Source organism: Hibiscus syriacus, unplaced genomic scaffold (assembly GCF_006381635.1).
Source record: "Hibiscus syriacus cultivar Baekdansim isolate YM2019G1 unplaced genomic scaffold, ASM638163v2 tig00110888_pilon, whole genome shotgun sequence".
NCBI classification, from domain to species: Eukaryota; Viridiplantae; Streptophyta; class Magnoliopsida; order Malvales; family Malvaceae; genus Hibiscus; species Hibiscus syriacus.
This window is the reverse complement of record NW_024062898.1, coordinates 843905-850865: the sequence shown is the minus strand read 5'-3', so window position 1 is coordinate 850865 and position 6961 is coordinate 843905. Positions and strand designations below refer to the sequence as shown.

At 34.9% G+C, this 6961-nt stretch overlaps 1 pseudogene; it reads left to right on the top strand.

Moving 5' to 3' along the window:
• The first annotated feature begins 3913 nt into the window (after window positions 1-3913).
• LOC120144303 lies at window positions 3914-6613 on the top strand (annotated as a pseudogene).
• The last annotated feature ends 348 nt before the right edge of the window (window positions 6614-6961 follow it).

The following is a 6961-nucleotide window of genomic DNA, read 5'->3' as shown; positions in this document are numbered from 1 at the left end:
TTTTACGTCATTAATGTCTAACTCACCTCCTATTAGCATACCATCAAGTTCTAAGGGAAGACATTCATCTTCCACTTTTTTTGACCTCAATATGGAGATGCCTTCCAATTCTAGGGGAGATATTCATCTACAAGCACTTTTGACCTCAGTATGACAATGTCTTCCATACAACACTTAATTCATAACTCATATGGTGACATCCCCTCAAGTTCCAGATGAAGGCATTCATCTACGAACTTTTCTAAATTAAACATCAGAGTAATAGAACAACCCCCATCTTCTCTAGAAGAAGTTCTTATGGAGCCATGAGCATATGGTGCTGAAACTGGATTATTCCTTGAACCTGAGTCAGAGCAATTTAACATGGATTCTTATTATGATACAGATGAAGTTCCTAAAAATATGGTACAATACGAACCTTCAACACAAATGTATGAAATTGACTATGATACGATGTTCGAGCCAGAATTTCCTGATATACCTCATCTTGAAGACTATGAGAGGTATTCATCAGTTAATGATGGTGATTTATATCGTGGAATGGAGTTCACATCTAAAGAAGAAACAATGATGGAAATTAAGAATTACAATATTCGTAATTCAGTTCAATCCAGTGTCGACTGATCTATCACCGAAAGTATGTCTGTTATTGTATCCAACGTGATAACGACTGCAACTGGATGGTTTATATTTCAAAGAGAAAGAAGACCGGCAGATGGGAAATAACAAAATACATCGATCCTCATACATGTTGTGCACAGGGGATCAACCAGGACTATCCAAACTTAGACTCCAACGTGATTTGCCAAACCATCATGCCCTTGGTCAGAACAATCTCAAACATACATATTGCAATGCTGATTTTTGCAATACAATCTCAATATGGGTACACAGTCTCCTACAAAAAAGCATGGAAGGAAAAATAATATGTTGTTATAAAACTACACGGTGAATGAGATTCATCTTACAATGAACTACCCAACTGGTTTAACCTGGTTCAATGACTGAATCCTGGGATAGTAGTTGAGGTCAAAACTTGTCATACCTACCATAATGATCGAGTTCTTCGAGATCGATGTCAATTCCATCGTGTTTTTTAGACTTACCCACAATACATTAATGTAGTGAAATAATGTAAATTCGTTGTCTAAATTGATGGTACATTCTTGTATGGAAAATACAAGCAAGTTTTATTATTGGCAGTTGTCTAAGATGGTAATCGCAACATTCTTCTCATTGCCTTTGCCCTTGTTAAAGGAGAAGATACAGAGTATTGGGTTTTTTCCCTGAGAAATCTACGATTACAAGTTATCACAATGGAACATATTTGTATCATTTCTTACCAAGGAACTGGGATCAAAGCAATAATGGACTCTTTAGGTCCAATGTGGAAAGCCCCACACGTCCAATATAGTCTCTTTATCCGACATATTGTTGCAAACTATCATTGCAGATATAAAAAGAATGAATGAAAATTAATTATATGAATGGGTTTGTTACATTTTTCTCAATTTCATTTCTCACTCATTTTCATTTTTTTATACTAACTAATTCATTTTGGTTAGGTTAAGAAACTCTCACCTCAAACGTTTGAGGTTATGCTTCAATAATTGCGAGGAAAAAATGAACGTGAAAACAATTACATCAATGAAATCAACAAAGAAAAGTGGACAAACACATACGATTGTGGATATTTATATGGTCATATGAAAACCAACTTAGCTGAGGTAATTAATTCAACCTTAAAGGGGGGCCGTTATTTACCAGCAACTGTTTTGGCTAAAATGACGTATTTTTGTTTGGGTTAACTTTTTGCCAAGCTTGGGGGACAAGCTCTTACTTGGATACAAAATGGTCATGTTTATCAACCACAATTAGTAGTAGACTTACAACAAAAGCTTGCAGCATCAAACAACATGTCCATAATAAGCTTTTCTTGCACCCAAAAATTATTTCGGGTCACAAAAATGCCATGACCTCTACAAGGGATTGAATCTAACTCTTTCAGAGTTAATCTATGAGATGGATGTTGTGACTGTGGGTTTTTTCAAGCTTCGAAGTATCCATGCTCCCATGTCATAACAGCTTGCTCATTTTCTCATCAAGACTATAAGTGTTATATGGATCCCATATACCAACTTTCACAAGTATTGAAGGTATATGAATATGAGTTTCCCCCATAGGTAATGACAAAGACCCAAATGAGGTTCAAACTTGACTTTCAATTATACCGGATTTAGACTTATTAAAAGAGTTGGGTCGTCTAAAATCCACTCGAATTCATTGTGATATAGATATTTGAGAGACGTCAAGACAAAACTTAAGATGTGATCAATGTAGAAAATGCCCATCTCTTTCATCATCACATAACGTTAACCACCACTCATGTAATCATATTTTCTAATGTTTCAACTTATGTTATTTCATTTTCTTTTAGTTTCAATTAATGTGATTTCAGCTTGTTTATTTTACAATATGATCATTTCGTATATATACATATTTTCCAATTAAATGTTTAACATTTATTTCTTACAATCTAAAATACAATCAACTTTAACCCTAAATCCTACTTTAAAAACATAAATATTCTAACAGGCAATCAATTTTAACCATAAACTTCTTTAAAACCCCTAAACCACTAAAAACTCTAAAACCAAATACAAAACCCTAAAATCACTTTAACATAAAATTCTAAATCTAAAATCGCGTTTCACGCGACGTGCCTTCCCTCCCTTCGACTAAGGTGCGTCTCCTACTTCTATCTCTTGGAAAAAATGTATTAGATCGAAAAATAGTTAAGAAATGATATTTGATAGATAGTATTTTTTAGGGTAAAGTATAGTAATGGTCACTGAACATTTCTAAAGCTTGCATTTAGGTCCCCTAACTTTTAAAACTTGCAATACAGTCCCCTAATATTTATTCCGTTTGCAATATGGTCCCTTAACTTAAACCACCTTTCCAAAATTAGGGTAAATTATATAAACGCTCATTGAACTTTTCAGGCACTTGAATTTAAGTCTCCCAACTTTTAAAACTTGCAAAACAGTCCTCAATTTCATTCTAAACCCCAATTTCCAAAGTAATTCAATTTCATTCTAAACCCTAAATTCTAAAATAATTCAATTAAATTTTAAACCCCAAATTCTAAAATACTTCAATTTAAGATTTAGAATGTAATTGAATTATTTTAGAATTTAGGGTTTAGAATAAAATTAAGATGTTTTGAAATTTTGAACATGAATTTACTATTTGACAATATTTATTTCAATATAAATTTGAGGTTTATTTAACTGTTTATATCAATTTTGAATAACAATATGCATTGATTAAACATCCCGAATAGTAAAATGGAAGCACTCTATTCGGTATTTCAACTTCCCATAAACTCTGCTCATTTCTTCAACTTTTGACTATATGAAATTCGGAACACTCATTTGGAGCATTATGATTTAAGTACCACTATGTTCTTGCATGCTATTTTTTATCATATTTGAGTACCTAACCCTTCAGTGCTTTACAGTGCGATCATTTATGATTCACCTGAATTTGCTCATACAGTGATCATTTATGATTTAGTAGAATCAATGGTTTAGAATGAAATTGAATTACTTTGGAAATTGGGGTTTATAATGAAATTGAGGACTGTTTTGCAAGTTTTAAAAGTTGAGAGACCTAAATTCAAGTGTCTAAAAAGTTTAATGACCGTTTATATAATTTACCCTAATTTTCTAACAGTGGTTTAAGTTGGGGGACCATATTGCAAACAGAATAAATGCTGGGGGACTGTATTGCAAGTTTTAAAAGTTAGGGACCTAAATACAAGCTTCAGAAATGTTCAGTGACCATTACTATACTTTACCCTATTTTTTAATAGGGTGATTTTTTTTTTTTTTTGGTCAAAAAGCCGTTGTTTTTCCCTCTTAATAACAGCCAATAGTTTATCTCCCGATTGACTCCTAAACCCAGTTTCACTTTCAAAGTGTTCATAACCAGATGATTCAATCAGTCCACATTCTTCAATGATGGAGAACCAGAATAATCGCCAATCACAACAACAGGATGAACATCATCAAAAACAACCTCAAGTACATCAAGAGCAGCAGAAGAAAGAAGAACAAGAGAAAGATCGACAAGAACAACACAAGCATGGAGAAGAAGTTGCGGAAAACGAGCAAAAATCCCCCACGGTTTCACAGTTTCCTTTTACCCAAAAAAACCACTCAATCACTACCATCTGATCCTTCCCCTGTTGATTCTCCTCTTTCATCTGATAATTCTTCTCTCAGCCACGGCTTTTCCCCGCCACAGCCAACTTTATCACCTCAACCTTCTGAACCCAACTCCAAGCCACCGCCTGCTGCGGCGGTTTCCAGGGCAGAGCTCACTTCCAGAGATCAGCCAACTGTGACTACTGTTGAACTTGAAGAGCAGATACAAAAACTGAGTTCTGGTAGTGGCAAAGATTGAGACCTGATTTCTCCATATTAAGGAGAACCAAGAGAGATAAGGTGATTAAAAAGGCTTTATTGGGGTTCAGAATTTCTGGATTTGTTTTCTGTTTGGTTTCTTTCTCTGTTTTAGCTGCCGATAAAAGTCAAGGTTGGGCTCTTTATTCTTTCTACCGCTACAAGGAGTTCAGGTTTGCTTTCTTTCTTGGATTGTTCTTAATTGAAATGATCATTGGTTCAACTAATTATATGAGTTTTCAGCCATTAGTTTTTTAATTATGTTGATATCAAATACGTTGTTCAAATGTTTTTGATCTTCAATGTTATGCAGGTTTTGCATGGCGGTGAATGTGATAGGATTTCTATACTCTGGGATTCAAGCATATGATCTTGCCTACCAATTGACCTCAGGCAAGCGGAAGCCCAGAAGTCATCTCCAGTGCTACATAGATTTCGCGTTGGATCAGGTAATTCTTCTCTCGAACCATGTTATTCGGACTTGTGTACATGCATTAGAGTGATTATCAAATATGAGTATACATTTGAATTTGTGTTGGAAACGGATTTTGAACATAGGTAGTTCAAGAGAAATAAAAAATCAAAACAGTATAGCTCCAGACCAAAGTCCTCATTTTTTAGGTGTATCGGATTTTCTTGATGGAGTAAGTATTGTATATCATTGTGTCTTGACACAAAATTTTTCATACCATGCTCATGCGATTATATGCCGGATATAACATCGGATACAAGTATTTTAGAAAGGAAAAAAAAGGTCCGGGAAGCACCTATGAGTTATGATGGGTTTGATGAGGTAAGTTAGGGACCACAGCCTCCATATAAGGGTTGGTGGTGGGTGACTCCCATGGCCGGTGTGTAGCAATCACTAGCTTCTTATTGGACATACAATTGGTTGGTATTTGGTCCAGTTAGGTTAGTTGTTGGAAAACCCTTTTCGGATGACCTTTTATAATGCCTTTTCTCTGTGATAACGCTGTCTTTTGGTTTTTCAATTTTGTTTTCTGAATAATGTTTGTGTCTTTTGGTTTGGCTAAAAGTTTGTACATTTTGTGAAGTGGAGAATTTGGGGTTAACTTTCGAAACACTTGATTTGCAAGCTATGGTTGTAAAGCCAGCTGCCTTTTATGTTACTCGGGTTCAAAACTGATTGTCGAATATGAATATGCATCATATATGATTATGTTTGATTTTTCTAAATGTATAAAGGATCATGTTCTCGTAATCATATATGAATATACAAGAGTAATGGACAAAGGTATTTTATGCAATGGTGCTCTCATTTTTCGTGTTTTTAAGTGCCCAAGTACGATAATCATGACTGGTTTGTATTTGGATATGGCTATGGGGATGTGATTCTTCAGGGACCTTTCAAATACATGAAAAATCTTGAGCTGGGTAATATGGATTTTAGGGTTTAGTAACATGGGAATTGGAAACTAATAAACAAAGTAATTTGATAGCTGAGTTTCTGCCTCTGTTTTATCATGCTAAGCTATGTTTCTCGAACTCGGAGGTGAGGGTCGGATATGAGTATGTGTTTGAACGGTATACTTGATGCAAATACTAATAAAGTGTCAAGTTCTTGTAATATCGATTTTAAGATGCCACGCCCAAAAAACAGATAATGTGCTTGGTTGGCTATGTTCTTATCTTTCTGTTTCTAGCAACTTTCTGAAACAAACCTTGATCTGTTGTGCGTACATTATTTGCCCATTAAACTTATTTATGCTCTTCTGGCTTTAGAACTTGGCCTGACACTTTCAGCGGTAGATAAGTTTAGCAGATGGATACCTTGGTTCCAAGCCCTCTTTTTTTCTTCATATTAGCATCATTAATGGATCTGTTTGCTGAAGCGTTTAAACAGTGGGACACTGAACTCTTTGTTCGATTTGGCAGATCCTGGCTTATCTTCTCATATCAGCATCGTCTTCAGCAGCTGTTCGAGTTGACGACTGGCAATCCAATTGGGGAAAGGACAAGTTCCCGGAGATGGCAAGAGCTTCAATGGCCTTGTCCCTAGTGGCATACGTTGCCTTGGCCTTAAGCTCACTTGTTTCTGGTTATCATCTTTGTACTTTCAAATCCATGTAGCCAATAATACGTCTTCTGGGAAATTATATACATACATGAATTAATGAATTAAAAGGCACGTATAATTCATGTGCTATTAAAAATTAATTTACTAAAAGTTTGAGGTTGAATATTTTTAATACTATATTACATATTCCAGGTGACTTTACTTCCCAAAATCCAATGTACGATATGCATTTGTTTATTTTTGCCTTGTAAACAAAACACTTAATCCAAAACCGATTTGAATATGAAAACATTTGGTAATGAAAATCTAAATCTGATATATTACCATTCATGCTCCTAACCACAATTACTCCTTATATATAATCAAAAAGAAACCCAAAAGAAAGGGAAAAAAACATAATGAAGGGTGTCATTTCCTTTGTCCTTTTGGCTGTTCTCCTGGCAAGTTTGGGTAA